This window comes from Marmota monax, unplaced genomic scaffold, assembly GCF_021218885.2.
Source record: "Marmota monax isolate L192 unplaced genomic scaffold, Marmota_monax_Labrador192_F-V1.1 WCK01_AAM20220418_F8-fsc00184, whole genome shotgun sequence".
Classification (NCBI taxonomy): domain Eukaryota; kingdom Metazoa; phylum Chordata; class Mammalia; order Rodentia; family Sciuridae; genus Marmota; species Marmota monax.
The window spans coordinates 1,505,307-1,523,748 of NW_026695008.1; positions in this window are offsets into that span (position 1 = coordinate 1,505,307).

The following is an 18,442-nucleotide window of genomic DNA, read 5'->3' on the forward strand; positions in this document are numbered from 1 at the left end:
GCTGAAATAAACTTTGTCAACACAGTTGTACCAATTTCTGTATAACAAAATTTAGAATTTAGATGATTACACAAACACTTCAGGAAATTAGAGCATTATTTTAAGTATGCAAATACTTCCTATACTTACTTCACTTTATGTGTGCATCTTTATTTTATCACAAAGTATATTCAGACGCAGTAATGTGATGCGCACTGTGTGAGACACAGGTGGGTCTGAAGAAGAAAAACAAATTCAACTTCTGCCTTTTTGAAGCTTCCAGCCTGGTAGGGAAAACAAAGACTCCAAGAAATTGTCACAGCACAATATGGTAAGTGTTATAATAGAGCTAGCTACGTTATATTATGGAAGCAGAAATGCTGAAGTAACTGTAAAATGTCTTTTTTTGGGTACTGGAAAATAATTGTGAATTATGCTAATAATGAAATCTAGGTCCCTGCTATTATAGCTGCCTTCCTTTTGAAATGTCTTTACTTTAATGGCTTTATGAAATAAAGACTGTGACTATTGTAGATAAGCTCTGAAAAGCAAATGCTGATTTTAAAAAGGAAACGCATCACAGAGACATCAGCTATGCCAAAGCATTCATACTGATCGCAGCAAATATTGAAACTTTGACACCACAATGATCTAAACAAAATTATAATAAAATTACCTGTAATTACAGAGTAAAATTTCTCATGTAAAGCTTTCATTTTGGGTCTGTAAACAATAGCGTTTTCATTTCTGTTTAGTACATTTATGATCTTTGTTTGGATAAATAGTGTGTGGAATTTAAATAATTTTTTTTCCCAAAAGCCATTAGGGATTTAGGGGGGAAAACAACAGACTGACTCAAGTTAGTCTGCTTATGTTTCATCACAGACAGCCCCTAAGTCTGGGTCTAGGACAGAATATATTGAGAATCTGAAAAATGTTTGTGTCTAACTAGAGAACTTCAGGTTCCACTGCTGTTCCCACAATGTAACCCATAGTGACTGAGATGGGAAGGCATTAGCTATATCTTTCTCAAATGAATGAAGCTTCTGTGTCATGTACAGAGGTAAGAATGTGAAATGCCATCTGTCCAGAGAAGTTTGTGCTAAGAGCCTACTCTCCTTGTCCCTATTCTCTGCATACTTTCAGAGTACTTCATTTATACCTTTTGTTGGCTCTCCTACCTAATTTAACAAGGGAAAAATCTATACCAGCAGCCAAGGACATTTCTCAACCTCTTTCTCCAATTTCTTTCAACCCAAAGATACACAGTGGGATAATTTTTTTGAAGTACAAACTAATGTCTTTCCATAGGCTCATGCACTCTAATCTTCCCATTGTTTAATCAGGTCCATTTAATGCTTTAGGAAAGTGAAGAAATGGGATTTCAATTTGAAAAACTTAAGTGTTTAGATTTTTTTTTAAATTTAGTGCTAAATATTTCTTGGACATAAATATAAGTTATATATATTTAAAAAAAAAAAAAAAACTGTTATGTCCTGGGAGCAAAGACGAATGAAAAAGAAGAGATACCTATGAATTAGAGTTTGAAATGTGTCCTCTAGGAAGAATTGTGTGCTGTATCACCATCCCCCTTCCAAGATGCAAGTCAAGACAGGATAGTTAATAAGAGAATCAAAAGAGACTCAGGGTCTAAATGCAAAGGTGACCCTCTGCACTCAGGAAAAGTGGTAGAAATTTGTATGGGAGCAAAGAAATGGTCAAATGGGTATAGAACTGATGGGATTTGAGATTGAAGCCAGGAGAAAGAAGGAGTGTTTTGGCTGCATCATCTAGAGGCATGCATGTGACACTAGGAGCTGTGGAACTCTAGAGGTCAGATCATCTGTTCCCAGAGCACACAGTAGGGACTAACCTCTTTCTTTGCACCATACCTCCTCTTCATCTTACCTACCTTCTGGGTACAGCTCAAGTCCCCCTTTTTCAATTAGGTTATCAATTCACCAAACTGGGAGATAGGAAGTTGCTTTTTGAAATACGGCACTTTCCTATAAACCAATTTGACACTAGTTACCTTTTCTAAGTAGATTGTAAATTCCTTAAGGACAGAATCAGTATTGCTTTTGTATCCTTCATGCCTTATAGTACAAACACATAGTGAAGACTTAATAACTATTTGGTGAGGCAGTAATTAAATTAATCTATGTATGTTTAATCATAAATCAGAAAAATGTTTCTTTGGAAAATATGCAAATAAAGTAAAGCTACTGAAGTCAGGTAAAACTTAAGACATTTTTTAATAATAATAATGTTTAAAAAAGCATATGGAAAAGAAATAAACTTATCTCTAAATTATTATAGCCTGTAATTATAAGCATAGCAGAAGTAATTTTTCCTTTCTCTCACCTATAAAGAACACCAACAAAAAAAAAAATCAATATTATTTACCTAAGTAAAATTTCACCCTAACATTGCCTCCCCAATGACCATAAAAGAATACTAATGGTCTTGTTGTGGTCTTTGAACAACCGGAAATGTCAATATAAATTAGTTCCACTTTTCCTGCTTGCCAGCTTCTATCTACAGCCAATTCATAACTTTGTTTCTCAAACTTGAACCCAAATAGACTATTTTCCTGGTAAACACCCAAGCTTCCCTTCTTAGACACTGACATCTCTATGATCTCCTGGCAGCCTTTAGAGAATGCCCTGTCCCTCATAAACTTCTTTCTGCACAAATGTGAAAAAAGACTTCTTTCTTCCCAAGGAAGCTAAAAATCTCTTTTTCTGTCTTTGAAGCAAAAAAGAAAAGGCTTATTCCCATCAGACTAAGTAAATAAGCAATAAAGCTTGAATCAGAGGTGCAAGAAGTTTTCCATCCTGCCTGAAGAATGTTTATATATGTTGGTTAATTCCGTAGAGAAATGTTTTATTGAGTAAAATATTTATCTTCTGCAAAGGTAGCAGTTAAAAATAAAGTCATAATACCCCCTGAGCAGGAGTGAGAAAAAGACTCAACAATTCATTGTAGGAAAATATTTCAAGGTCTTACACATTATAAATGCTTTTTGTGGAATAAAAATGAATTAGGGTGAGTAAATATGGGTGAAAAATTTTAGAATAGCTTTTTAAAAATTCACCTATTAATTATGTATATGAACAATTCCTAGAAATATTTTTTCTTCTTATTCAAAGAAAAATCAAGACATTGTCATTTCAAAATCAGTGAAGGCTGAGACCAGTCAGAGAATCTTATGCACAGAATTTCTAATTGAGAAGGTTGGTTATTATCTTGTCAGAGGCATTCGTGATGTATCTGTGAAAGACCACATAATATAATCAGACAATCTTTCACAAGTTATGTGGGAAACAGCTGGTTATTTTATAGATTGTTGAAAAACTTAATTGATTCCTGAAAATAAATAGAAAGCATTAATCAGTGAAAACAAACCATAGACTGCAAAATTATTCCATCAAAGGAAAAGAAGAAGAGGAAGGAAAGGAAAAGAATTGCTGAGGAAAAAAAAAATCCAAAGGAATTCAAATCTTACTAGCTTTAATTATGTACTAGACATTTTTCTTCTCTGTGATTACATTTCATTCAAAGTTTTAGTTACTTCTCAGCAAACCTTAAGCCATTAAAATCTCTGCCTTAAGAGTAAAAAAGGAACAACTGAAGTAGAATAATGAACAAAACTTTTAATCTTAAATTTTTCTTAACCTGAGTGTCTAATAACATTGAACATTTGATATACAACCAAAACCTCAAGTCTACAATTCCTTTAAATTAGACTGAAGACAAAGTAAAATGTTGTTGCTTTTAATTTTGTGCCTCTTTTTTCCTTTCTCTTTTTCCATTGAACAAGTCTTATTGGTTTATATCAGCATTCTCAATATTAAGATTTTGCATGTTTTAGGTGTTTATTCTCAGTATGATTTATCATTTTTACTTAATTTGTTGTGACTTAGTTCATTCCAGCATTATTTAATTTATTGAAAGCTTTTATAAACCTTTACCTTTTTTTTCCTTTTGTGCCTTTTTAAAGAAAAAAAATTATGCCTTATGTCAGTAGGGAAAAAATTCTCCTATGCTCTCTTGTAAATATTTACAAATCAGAACTTTATATGGTCAGTTTTTGGATATATAAAAAGGTCAATGGTGATACCCATTTCATGAGAGAGGTTTGAGACTTAGTAAGAATAAATATCCAGAGCTTAAATCAGAGTCAGGTAACTCTATGGTAGATTTCAAAGAAATGTCATTTTATTCCATTATCTACAGTCCCAATTAGGAGTTAATTCTAAGATTCTGGGAACCTGAAGGGAGAAAGAATCTAATAGCAAGTTTAGGGCAAGTGAATTTGAAAGTTTTAATATGAATACAAATTTGATTTCTACTTTCTGCCTCTATCAACTATCTGGGTCTCCAAATGATAGACATGTATTGTTCAGACTAGTATTTTTGGGTCAAGGGAGAAAGCAAAATCATTTTATGTATAAGATGCTCACTAAACAGAGTAACATTGAATTCTTTTTGAGACAAAAGGAACTGTGCCATTGGAATCTAGGATACTTGCTGAGAAGGATACCTAATTGAAGAGAATGTTACATGAGTTATAAGTTCAAACAGAGAAAAGGAAATGAGGATCTGAGAAATTTGTTCATTAAAGTCTTAAACAGGACTTAAGTTCTGTATAGAACATCTTAACACTTGAAAGCAAGTAGTAGATGTGAACTTTCAGAACATATGTGAAGCTACTTAATTTCACTTTTCATTTTGAAATGACAGCCAAACTTAATTTTATCAGGCATAGATACAGGGAGAGAGTAAATATTTCCATCAGGTGTCCATATGAGTTTTATCTGTTCTAGTAAACTGGTCATTAATATTTACTCTACACCACCCATCACTTGAGTAGGGAATCATGTAATTCTGACTTGTATTTCAAATATATTATTTACAAATCTTTCATTGGAGCTCTTAAAAGAAATAGACAACATCTTCTGTCAGATTGAAATAAATCTATTTTTGAAGTGTTTATTCCTTTTCTGAAGGATGTTTTCTTTTTCTGCCATTTCCTCACTAATTTTTTTAACTCATTTTTTAGCTGAGTATTTTTTTCTGGTATTCTAAAATCACAGAAAGTATTTATTTGATATAATTTATCAAATAACATAATAAAATATAATTAGACAAGGATTGAAAATCAAACAGTTTAAAGACAGCATGAAGAAATTAGGTGGAAGAACAAACCTCATTTGTAAAGTAAATCCCCACAGTCTTGGCTTTCTTTTTCCTTTCCTTCTGTTAATTGTTTCATGGACATAGTCCTAGTGCATTCCTTCCCTCCTAGTTTGCTCACCTGGGGATAAGGAGCCATTCTCTGCAGACAGAGCCTTTCCCAGTGCCTGGCCCACCCTAACAAATCCTGAAGGAGCAATAAGACCATCCACACAAACAGGAAGGAAGTAGAACTAGTCAGGTTTCTGTCCAGAGAGTCTGGGGTATGGCCTCAAATAATCTGTTTATTTGTCAAAACAGACTGTCCTCCTTCCTTCACCATGTATGTTCCCCGCAACTGTTGTTGAGTTTCCTTTTGAGTTGATGATTTAATAACTACGTATTTATGTGCAAATATGAGGAACTAGTTGTTTCCTAGTTTTTACTGGCTTTCCTTTCTGAAAAGATGACACTCTTTACTATGCTTCTGAATATTGTCTGAGATGCAGCTAGACCTGAACAAGCTAGCTTCAAAATAAGTCCCTGACCTTCTGCCCACCAGTGTACTCTTCCCCGTTTATGTCTCCTGCAAGATACCTGCCCTTCAGACTACTTTGGCTTGTGTTCAAGCCTACTTCAGGTTTAAGAACTTGTTGACCATTACTGACTTATGCCCAGAAAAAAAAAAAAAAAATCTGTCCTCAGATACAATGCTTCTATATCTAGACTTGCATTTTGTTTTCGTTGCCATTTTCTCTCACTGTCTTCTCTTCACTATGTTAAATTATTTCATTTTCTCTTTTACCTGTGCATTTCACTGGAAACAGATGTCTGACTATATTTGGAACATGTTTATGATGATTCAATTTAAAAATACATTTATGATGCATTTGCCCCCAAATTAATTCATGTAGGTCACCCTCCTAAAACTGTTTAATCTCAATTGTTCTTGAGTTCTTTTCTATAATATCATGGGATTTAAATAGTAATTTTAATTAAATTAGTTTTTAAAAGATACATCTTGGTTTTCCTCATAATGGTAGGTTGCATTTTTGTTTTTGTTAATTGTTTTCTTACATTTCTTTTATTTATTTATTTATTTATTTATTGACCTTTCTAGTGAGAAAAACTTGAAAACTTAGGGGAAAAAAACATATTTGTGAACATCTCAGAGAGCTACCATGACAATGAAGAATAAATCGGTCAAATTGTAGTAGACACGTGGTCCAAGGAATTGTGTCCAGGCTTATCTGATGACTCTTGATAGCTTAGAGAATGAAAAACTAAGCAGTTCTTTTAACAGTCCAAAGGTGCCAGATGGACAGATGTTGGAATTCAGAACCAGCAGGGTGAGATATTGCTGAACTTCTCTTTATTTGAGTTGAGACCTGAAAGACAAGCATTCTCAGAATAGAAGCAAACCAAAGGTAGATGATCCTTTGAGGAGGCTGAACCTCTCCAAAGCTCATTTACTGAAATTATACTAAGGTGATATCAAATTAATATTATCCCAAAGTATCTGGCAGGAACAAAATATGAATCTTCTTAAATTATTTCTGCAAACACATTTGCAAATATAGTGTTCAAATACAATTAAAAATAATTAGAAAAACGAAGTGAAAAACACCTTTCCAAAGGGATATGAACCATAAGCTAGAAGAAACAATAGACAACAAAAATGAATTAGCAGGTATTCCAGATACAAACACACTTAATTGCTTAGTGTACTCATAGATGTAAAAAGAAAAAGTCTTTCTCTGTTCCATTTATTCTTCTCTTGGTTCCTTCTATGACATTTTAAATTTCACAAAAGTTATTTTTCATGTCTAGGGTTTCCTTTTGATATTTTGTAATTGCTTCCATCTCTTTGGTAAGTTTCTCTATTAGATCATTAAGTCATCTCCATATTTTCTTCAGGATCATTGAGTTTCATTGAAACAGAATTTTGAATTCTCTAATTGTTCTCTCATACTGATTACTATTTGGTCAGTTTCTGGTACTTTATTTTGACAATTTGGTAAGATCATGGTTTCCTGAAAGCTCTCAGTGCTTGTTGGCATGCAATGGCATCTGGGCATTGAAGTGTTAATTATTTACTTCAGTCTTTTTAATATAACTTTGTTCATGCCTGTCTTCGCAGAAATTTTGAGCAGACTGATTATTTTCTTCAAGCCTGTGTCACTTCCCCTATTTCAGCACAGGTTCAGTTTTGCCAGGAGTCAGTTGTTAATGTGTTGCTACTGTCTCAGCATTAGAGGGCAATACAAGTCCAAAGTCATCCCAAATCCAATCAATCAGTGTATTGAACCCAGGGATTACCTAGAATAGAGTGGTCTGTCCATACAGCCTCTTTCTAGGGCTGGTATAGGCCAAGATGCCTCTCCCCAGTCACTAGCATGTGGTCAAGCACTGTGGAGTTCTGTCTAGCTCTGGGTAGAATCAATATGTATGAACAAGCTGCAGGCTTCTTTGCCATGCCTGTGGCACTGACAGCACCAAGCTATGTATACCTTGAGCCTATAGTCCACCAAGGCCAGCACAGCACTGGGGTAGTATGATGCTCACACTGCTGTGTGCTGCCTATTGCTGAGGCAGATTCAGCTCAAGAGTGCTTCAACCAGCTCCTGGTGATGCTGGGTGCTGGCTGGATCAGCAGTCTAATGGACTGGAGCTTTATCTTCTTCTCACACTGGGCTGTTTTGGATGCTTCATCCACAGGCAGATATTGGGATGGGGTATTTTTCTTTGTTTCATTCTTCCTTGTAGATGTTTTTGGATTTAAATCCTGTTTTTTTTTCTCTTCTATTGCTTTCTATCTCCTTACTTGACTTCTTAACCTTATCTTGATTTGCTATTTTGTGGTTGTTCTGGAAATTATGCTATGAAACTTTATCATAGTTTATCTTCAACATCTTCCCAGTGTTTGCTTTATCCCACTCAGCACTAAGTTCAAAGGCAAAGTCCTATGCTTACTACCCTGGTGTGCCCTCAGAGAACAAAATCTTGCTACCTGATATGTTGCCAAAGTTGGTGTAGTGCTTGGAGAAGGCAGATCCTTGGCCACCTATGCTGATGCTAAACTTGGTCACACCCAAGGACCTGCACAGTTTTAGGGGGGCACTGAGGCTCACAGTGCAACTGAGGGTGAAGTAGGATGGGTCATGGTTCTATCCCAGTGTGGTATAATCAACTCCTTGGCCGCCAATAATGATACTACACTGAGTTGTACCCGAGTCTCACAGTCACCTGTACAATCTCAGGAGGAGAGACAGTGTTTCCCAGGTCCATGATAAGCTGGAAATCGTGCACACCAAACCTTCAGTCTGTCCCACCAGCAGAGAGATGCTGATGATCATGCTGGTGTAGAGGCTTGTTTTAGTCAGCCTTTTCACCACTGTGGCCAAACGACCTGATAAACACAATTAGAGGAAGAAAAGTTCATTTGGGGGCTCACATTATCATCGAAGGCCTGCTCCATTCATTGGAACTCAAGGTTTGGCAGAACATCATGGTGGAAGAGTGTGGTCAAGAAAAGTAGCTCAGGACATCACCAGGAAGCAGAGAGGCTCCACTCTTCAGGGACAAAATATAGACCCCTAAGACATATCACCAATGTCCTACCTTCTCAATGCACACCCTACCTGCCTTCAGCTGCCACTCTGTCAATCCCTATATGTGTATTAATTCACTGATTGGGTTAAGGCTCTCATAACCCAATCATTTTACCTCTGAACTTATTGCATTGTCTCAAACATGAGCTTTTTGGAAAGACCTCATAACTAACCCATAACAAGGCTCTGTCTGTAAGCTTTGACCTTCAGGTTTTATCCAGTGCTGAGTCTCACCACAGCAGCCTGGCACTGTGCTCCAAGACAAAAACCTGTGCTAGTTTTCCTGTTTTTCCTCCCCAGCAGGCAGAAACTTGCCTCCAGAACTGCTGTCAAAGTGATAGTGGAGGCAATTTATTTGCCACCTGTCTAACAGAGTTCCAATGACTCATAGGAGTTGGCTTAGTGGTAGGAACCGTGGGGCTCTGTCTGGTACCAGTTATTACTTGAGCAGGCCTGGTAATGTATATCTAATTATCTAAGGCTTTACCATATCTAATCATCTAAGGCCTCTCCCTTCTTTAAGTCTCTATCTCCAGTGACATACCTGCAACTGAGGTAGAGGTGACATATTCCTTCTTGCCTTTTTTTTTTTTTTTTTTTTTTTTTTTTTTACTAAAAGCAGGTATGTGGTCTCTCACTTGGTATTCTTAGCCCTTGTAAAGGTAGTTTGGTGTGTGATTATCTGTCACCTTGGAGTGCCTATGAGGAATGATCACTGGAGACTCTTAGCTACCAACTTGCTCTGCTTCCTTTTATTTGTCTATTTTTCTTGCCAGATATGTTTAAGATAATCAGGCCTTTCTATAAATCAACTCTTACAGTAAAATGCTTCTTGTTATATCTAGTAATCTACTTTGGTAATATTAATATCACACAATCCGTGTCTCTAATGCTTAGTGTATTTATGATGTGTTGTTTCTACCCTTTTATTTCATACTATCAATATCTTTATATTTAATATGGGTTCCTTATGTGTAACATAGTTGGGTTTCATGTTGTTCTGCTTGTATCTAAACCCAATTCTCCTTTTTAATCAGTGTGTTTAGCCCATTTACACTTGATGTAATTATTGATAAAGGTGAGCTTAAGTAAACCATCTTGGTTTTGTTTTTGTTTTAGTACTGGGGATTGAAACCAGGGACTCTCTATCACCAACATATATCCCAGTCTGCCCTCCTTTTTATTTATTTTTTAAATTTTGAGACAGGGTCTCACTAAGTTACTTAGAGCATAAGTTGACGAAACTGATCTGGAATTTGTGATCTTCCTGCCTTAGTTACACAAGTCACTGCAATACAGATGTGGACCACCACATCCAACTTGGTAATTGTTTTAAAATTGTTTATTTTTTTTCTTCTTCATGGCCTGCCCTTTATCTTGGATTTAAATCATGCTTTTTATTATTCCATTATATTTCCACCCTTGACTTTTTTATTTTTACCTGTAGTATGTTTTGATATTTTTGTTGTTGCTCTAGAAATTATTCTATGCAGTTTTAGATTAACATAATATGCCTTCAAATAATATAATATTTCACATACAAAGAGTAAAAAGATAGTAGTGCAATGCAATTATAACTGGTATTAGGACAAAAATTATTATTATGTATGAATGATGATAGTATTAGATGACACATCTCTTCCTATTTATTTCTTTTTATTTGTTATTACAATTTTTCTCTTTTATTTATACATATATTATAAATTTTGCATTACTTGTTATTAATTTTTTAAATAATATGTAATAATATGTAAGGCAACTTTAAATGCAATATACTCATTGATACAAGACAAAAACAAAATATATATGTTGTCTTTGATGTTTAATAAGTTTATAGCTATGCTGGTGTTCCTTATTCCTTCATACATATATCAACTTCTATCACATAATATACATATTTGATTCTCTCATCTCATCTGATAGCATCTTTGGGCAAACACTCTACCACTGAGCTATATCCCCAACCCACTGATAGCATTTCTTATGCTACCAAATGATTCTTCTTAGGGCATATTATCTCAGCATCTATCTGAAATAGTTTTGATTTGCATTAATGAATAAGGATGTCTTCACTAGATATAGAAATCCTAGATACATTTTTTTGTACCTTTTTAAAGATGTTGCTGCCTTCTCTTTTGGTTTTACTTTTTACTCTCATCATTCTTATAATTCCATCATTCTTATGGAGTGTGTCTGTTTCCTCTGATATTTATCTATAATTTAGTTTTCAGTAGCTTATATATGACATACTTACATTTGCTTTACCATATGTGATTTGAAGGTCAATTTCACTGGAAAATTTCAGAATTTACATATAGAGTACACTTTAATGTTTGTCTTTCTATAAGAAGCTAAGGCAGTATCCATTAGCTTCCACTATTCATGAATGAGGAGGACTACTCAAAGATAGGAAGCTTCCACATTTCTGTGCTACCTTAAACATAAGCTATCAGAACTCTCTAGCTTTCAGGAAAAGCAAATATATGTAAGTGCTGGGGTGGGATTTTGGCAGCATGCTAAAATATTTTCTACCTGAACTACAGTTGAAATCCAAGGTGGATCAAAAAGATATGGGAAACATAATTGTCTATTGTACGTATTCAAAAATTCATATATCTATGTTGTTTCTTACATATTACACATTGGTTAAAAAGAAATACATTGCACTCTCATAGAGTTTATATCATCTGAAAAATACTAGGAATAATTTAGTTGTAGTTTTTATAAATCTATCCCTAGATTTAACAGAATAATGGAATATGTTAAAAGTAATAATCAATCATTTCATCTTAAGAAAAATTTCCAGATTGTCTGTTTTCCACCACTCAGTTTATAGTGTCAAATTTGCAATAGCCAATAGGAAATGAGATTATTAAGAATAATGGTATTTATTTGGGAATAAGCAGGGAGCATTGCAATGCAGAATATATGTACTCTGGAAAATGAGTGTGTTCAAAGGGGATGGAGTAAAAAAAAAATTAAAGACAAAATGAGAAAGATTGCACAAAGTACATTGGAACAATAATTTTTGGCCATAAGAATTAATAACAAGTGTGCTCAAAGATCAACAAGAAATCTGACAACAGCCCAAGGTTGAATCGACAGTTAAGAAAGAAATCTTTGCAGAAGCATATTTTGCGTAGGTTGCAATGGCATTTTTGAAAGGTTGTGGTTATGGTAGAGCCTTTTTTGACCATTCTTGTTATCAAATATATATGTACGAGACCGACTCATTCATAACCTTCCAGCTTTATTTATCATTGTTTTTGTTAGGCTTGACACATGACTCCGTTTTTATTCTGATTTTTTTTCAATAGACTTTATTATTGAAGTTTGAAGCTGATATCTCATAGTGCTCCTGAACACACTTCAATATATAAAATCACAATGTGTGTATTCTTAAATATGATTGCATCACTTCAAAAATAACAGTCTATTCTACCTTATTCAAAGTCTACAATGCTAAATCACAATGCCAAATCACAATGGTAAGGAGCATTTTGGAAATAAATTAATAGGGACTCATGTTTCAAGGATATAGTAGAATAAATCATATATCTTTAGTGAGACTTAGTACTTTAATTTTTCCTGCCTTAAGTAAGGCAGTTGTAAGAATATAAGGTAATTAATTTTGTGATTAATTCTTTTTGGTGACTATCTACAACCAAATGATTATATTGTAATGCATAAGAATTGGCAAAAAGGTAAATTAAAAAAGTAAAAATGCATGTAGAGAATAAAAAGGCCAGCAGTAGAACCAATTTTATATGGGAATTTGGTAAATCATAAAAAATAATTTTCAAAAATTACAGCAGAAAGAATGAACTATTTAGTAAAAGCTCTTGACAAAGTTAACCACAAAGGAAAAAACATAATTAAGTTGGAAACTAATAAAAATGTACACCAATATTAATTCCAGGTGAATTGAAGATGTTACCATAAAAATAAAGTTCTATTACCTACTAGAAATAATAAATACTTGCAATTTAGAAAATTGTTTCAAGGAAAACTATCAAAGGCATTATCCACAAAGCAAATATTTATTTTTTTTAAAAAGCATTTTGAGCCAGAAAATGTAGAAAGTCATATTATAAAAATATATTAGCAAAAGCTACCTCACTTTTTGGAGAAAAGAAAATATTTATTATACTTGACTATGTATAAATTTTCACAAAGTAAATGTGTGGTAAAAAAATATTGTAAAGGTAAAATATAACTCTCAAATATTTGCAACATATTTGTTATAAAAAATAATTTTCTTACTATAAGAAAAAATAACCTAAAGAGAATTCATCAGTTTGTATACCATAAAATTAAGTTAAAAGCATTTTGAGTATGGTTCAGTATAGGAAACGGAGAAATAGGGATAAAAAAGTGTGAAATAAGGAACAATACTGAAAACCTCCTGCAAATAAAATTGACATAACAAACCAATAACTCTTCATATCTGTGAATATTTCAAGTAAATATTTATTGGGCACATACTATTTTATCAAAAAGAAAACCTACTACTTTTAGAGAACTTAGAATGTTTGACAGTATTCTGCCAGGCATAGTGGCACAGGCCTATAATCCAAGAAGCTCAGGAGGCTGGAGCAGTACCATCACAAATTCAAAGAGCCTCAGCAATTCAGTGAGGATCTGAGCAATTTAGAAAGACTCTTATGATGTGGATATTAGATGTCCCCCAAAAGCTCATGTGTGAGACAATGTAAGAAGGTTTAGAGGTGGTGAAATGATTGGGTTATACCAGCCTCAACCCAATCCGTGAAGTAATCCCTTGATAGGGATTGACTGAGTGGTAAATTTAGGCTGGTAGGATGTGTGTGGTTGAAGGAGGTGGGTCCCTTGGAGTGTACTTTTGGGGTTTACATTTTGTGCTTCTTGAGCAGAGCTCTCTTTGCTTTCTGGTAACCCCCTGAGCTGTTTTCCTCCACCCACACTTTTCTGCCATGATGTTCTGCTTCACCTCAATCCCTGAGGAATGGAGCCGTCTGTCTATGGACCGAGACTTTTGAAACCTTGAGCCCACAAATAAACATTTTTTCCTCTAATTATTCCAATCAAGTCTTCCAGTTATAGCAGTGAAAAAGCTAACTACAATAGAGACCCTGTCACAAAATGAAAAATAAAAAGGACTAAGGATGTGGCTCAATGGTTAAGCACATATGGATTCAATCCTTGGTACCAAAAAAAAAAAAAAAGGAAAGAAAGACAATATTCTGGTTACCAGTTGCTGCATGGCAAAGGCTCTCTAAAACTCAGTGGTATAAAACAACCACCATTTTATTATGGTTTCAGATTCTGTAGGTAGAATTTTGGTTTGGGTACAGCAGCTATGCTTTGTCTCTGTTTCATAATATCTGGGACTTATCTGAGAAGTTTTCAAAGCTGAAAACTAAAATCTTCTCCTACCTTCATGAGCCTGGTTCTTGAGCTGGGATGATGCCAAGACTAAAAGTAACTGGCGCTGGTGTCATAGAAGCTATACATGACCTCTCCTTGCTGCATGCTCTTCTCATAGCACTGCATATGGATTTTGAGTAGTGAGCCTTTAAAAGGAACCAATCAGAAGCTAAGCTACTTTTAGCACCGCTTACACATCATCTCTTGGTTAAAGCAGTAAAAAATCTACCCATTGTTTTAGTCAGCTTTTTTGCTGCTCTGACTAAAAAGTCTGACCAGAACAATTTTAGGGGAGGAAAAGTCTATTTTGGGGCTTACAGTTTCAGAGATTTCAATACATAGACAGCACACTCCATTCCTTGGGGCTTGTCTTCGTTAAGTTTTTCACTGCTGTGACTAAAGGACTTGACCAGAACCATTGTAGAAGAGGAAAGATTTATTTAGGGGATCACAGTTTCAGAGGTCTCAATCTTTAGACAGCAGTTTCCATTCCTTGGAGCTCAAGGTGAGGCAGGATATCATGGCAGAAGAGTATGGCAGAGGGAACCAGCTCACATGATGATCAGGAAGCAGAGAGAGAGAGAGAGACTTTACTTATCAGATACAAAATAAATACCCCAGGGCTGGGGATGTGGCTCAAGCGGTAGCGCGCTCATCTGGCATGCGTGCGGCCCGGGTTCGATCCTCAGCACCACATACCAACAAAGATGTTGTGTCTGCCGATAGCTAAAAATATAAATAAATATTTAAAATAAATAAATAAATAAATAAATAAATACCCCAATGCCACACCCCCAATGCCCACCTCCTCCAGCTATACCCCCCTGCTTTCAGTTACCACTCAACTAATCACATCAAACAAACAAATAAGAAACTACAGGAGGAAAAAATAATGTGGGCCAAAAAGGGCCTCTATTATTTAACACCAGATTCGGTCCCTTACAACATTTGAGTTATTAACATTATCATCAAAGTCCATGTCCAGAGACTACATTCTGCTTGCAACCTCATTTCATTATTCAGCTCAACTCTAAAGAAATGCTTCCAGCACAAAGTGAACAATCTAGATAATCTTCCTCCCAGGCCCCAAATCATCCCTTCCTATGATCCCCAGGGTGTTTTAGAGGAGAGTGTTTGAGGTTGAGAGGTCTGTGAGCTTGCCAGAGGGCATCTCCAAGTCAGTTAAATGGCCACAGAGAACATTGGTCTTCTCTTTCTGAGGCTTCTGGGTTGATTTTTCTCAGGCGCAGTTCTCTAATGAAAGAATGAAGATGTTATCCCCTATATTCCACTCCAGGAAACCCTTTTTGTAAAAAACAAACAAACAAATAAATAAATAACACCAGCAAAAGTGATAAGTGCTTCTGATGAAAAACAAATTTAGAAGAGATTTATCAAGTCAACTTCAATTTCATTTGCCTGTTACAAACATTTTAAGAATAAATAAGGTAATATGAGGACTGCTTCGAGGGGCCAATAACCCAATAACATCATGTGTCAATGTGTATATCTACTCTATGCCAAACATGTTTTCTGCACACACGTGCATACACACAACAATTTCTCTTATAAACATATGTACCTGTATGTACACATAAATATTCAATTTAATTTATAATGATTTAAGACAGATGTATTAGTGGGCACATTTTACAAATATAAGATCAAGAAGATAACTGTCTGCCTTAAGTCCCACAGGTGGCAAGAATGATGCTGGAATGTGACTCCACAATCCATGGCTGCATGGTGTCCGTAATAATGATAGAATAGATAGGAAATAAAATCACATTATATGTTACTCTATTGAAGTTTACAGAGATATTTAAACTAGTTTCTGATTGGATTTGCAAAATCACATGGAAATTATTCTTCACAAGGTAGTTATTTTGAAATTCATTTAACTAAAAGAGAATATTTTAGCTGAATATATGGTAGAAAATAGTACTTTTCAGTATATATAACCCTGAATTATATATATATATATATATATATATATATATATATATATATATATATATATATCCATGGGAATTTGAGGCTAATTTTGAAACACTGCAGTCTCATTTTCCTCAGTTTTAAGGTAGAAAGCTAGATTTTGTTAAACTGCTCTAAATGTAAGTGATGACACGGGAAAAAATAGTGATGATTTACACAATCATCTTGGACTTCGGCAAAATAATTATTTAAAAAATATATATTTTACAAAGTCACTGGAACAGATTATTTGTATAAGATTCATTACCTATTACAGTCAAGACGCTTCTCTAAGAAATTCAAGATGATGAATAAGAGAAAGACTGCACTTCCAGTTTCTCTGTGACTCAGGATTCAAGAAGCAGGGGTACTGCTTCTCTGTGAGGTTAGTAAGAGAAGGAATACACTTAAATTCAATATCTGACAAATTTGGGTGTATTGAACAAAGGACAAGAAAGAGCACATTGAAACTAAGACTGGTAGGGCAGCAGGAGTGGTGTGGACTCACCTCAGAGGAGAAAGATGACAGAGAGAGAGAAAATGAGAGAGAGAGAGAGAGAGAGAGAGAGAGAGAGAGAGAGAGAGAGAGAGAGGAAGAGGAGAGAGAGAGAAATTTAGCATGGCAAAATTTATAGAACATAGTTTGAACTTAGCTGAATCAGAGTCTGTGCAGTGGCCTAGTGTTAAAGTGTTCTGTGTTTCTTAACTGGAAAGCAGAGAGCTGAGGTGAAGGGCAATCTTTTTTTCTGGTACTGGAGATTGAACTCAGGGGCACTTGACCACTGATCCACATCCCCAGCCCTATATTGTATTTTATTTAGAGACAGGGGTCTCACTGAGTTGCTCAGCACCTTGCTTTTGCTGAGGCTGGCTTTGAACTCAGGATCTTCCTTGCTCATCCTCCTGAGCTGCTGGGATTACAGGCATGCACCACTGTGCCCAGCTGTGAAGGGCAATATTTAGGAGGACATGCTGCCTCTTGCTGCCATGGGAGCCTCAGAGATGATAGCAAATATTGTCATACTGCCTCAGCAAGTGCCTACTGTGCCACCTAGGGTATACCTAGCAGAACATGATTGAAGCAGAAACAGAGAATATTATACCCATGGGAATACAAGTCAGTGATAGAGGGGAGTGTAACTTTCTTTGCCTTTGAGTCAGGCTGCTCACATGAACAGCTAAGCAGGGTCAACAAAGAGAATAGATGGGGGCAATTACACTCAGGGACTGATCCTGGAAAACACTCTTCATGGGGCGGGTGGAGTGTGTGAGACCTGTGGATGTTGGCTCCCATGTCTTATGAGTAGAATTCTCCGGAGATTTGTGAGAGTCAGACTCTGAGCAGAGATCAGAATCTGCCTGGCCTTAAGGATGTGCTGATCTAATCTCTCTAGAGCAGATACCACTTTTGTTGGTTCAAAAAGCCAGATTAGAGCTAGCCCACAGTTGTTGGAACTCCCCATTTAGAACTCTGCTGCAGCCTGGAAGTATATCCATCTGGTCTATCTGGACAAAACTCCAATCAATTGTGCTTACCATTCTGTCTTACCTTTCAAAGGTAAGAAGAGAAGCTGGAAGATATTTCAATCAACTTCAGTTTTAGGTCACTACAACCTGCAGCTTGGTGAGCAACACAAAAAGAAGAGTTTAACAACCCAGTCCTTGCTCTGCATAGACCAAGAAGAAATGGAAACAAGGACAATTGGGCATAGACAATGATTAACTATCTTTATCAATAGTTTTGACAATTAGAATTACAATGGAGAAAATTCTTTCATTTTTGTCAAGAAAATTTTTACTCTTTAAAAAAATTTAAAAAGAAAAATATCGTTTACTCCTTTCTATTTGTGTGTGTGTGTCCTTGCTGTGTGATTGGCATATGGATATGTATTGTTGTTTCATCTTTTGAGGGTTAGAATTTCTTTGTTTATTTTTATTTTGTTTTTGTTTGTATTTATTTATCTCCTTTTTTCTCCCTCAATAACCAAATTCTCCTGTTCTAACTTTCTCTATTTACCTTGTTTCTTTTAGTTATGTTTTCTCTTCCTTTTTTATAGCCATCACTTTCTATATCTCTTCTTTTTTATCTTTACATTTTGAACATTCTAAACTTTTTTTTATCTTCCTATTACATTTTTTTCTTCTTAATGCACTATATTTTTGCCATATTGCAGAACTATTTGGTTTATACAACGCCTGTGTCAACCATTCATGTTGTTGCAGTTATTGAGTCAGGCTGCTCACATGACCAGCTAAGCTAAGAAAACCTTTGCTAACCATTCTTCTGATAGAGG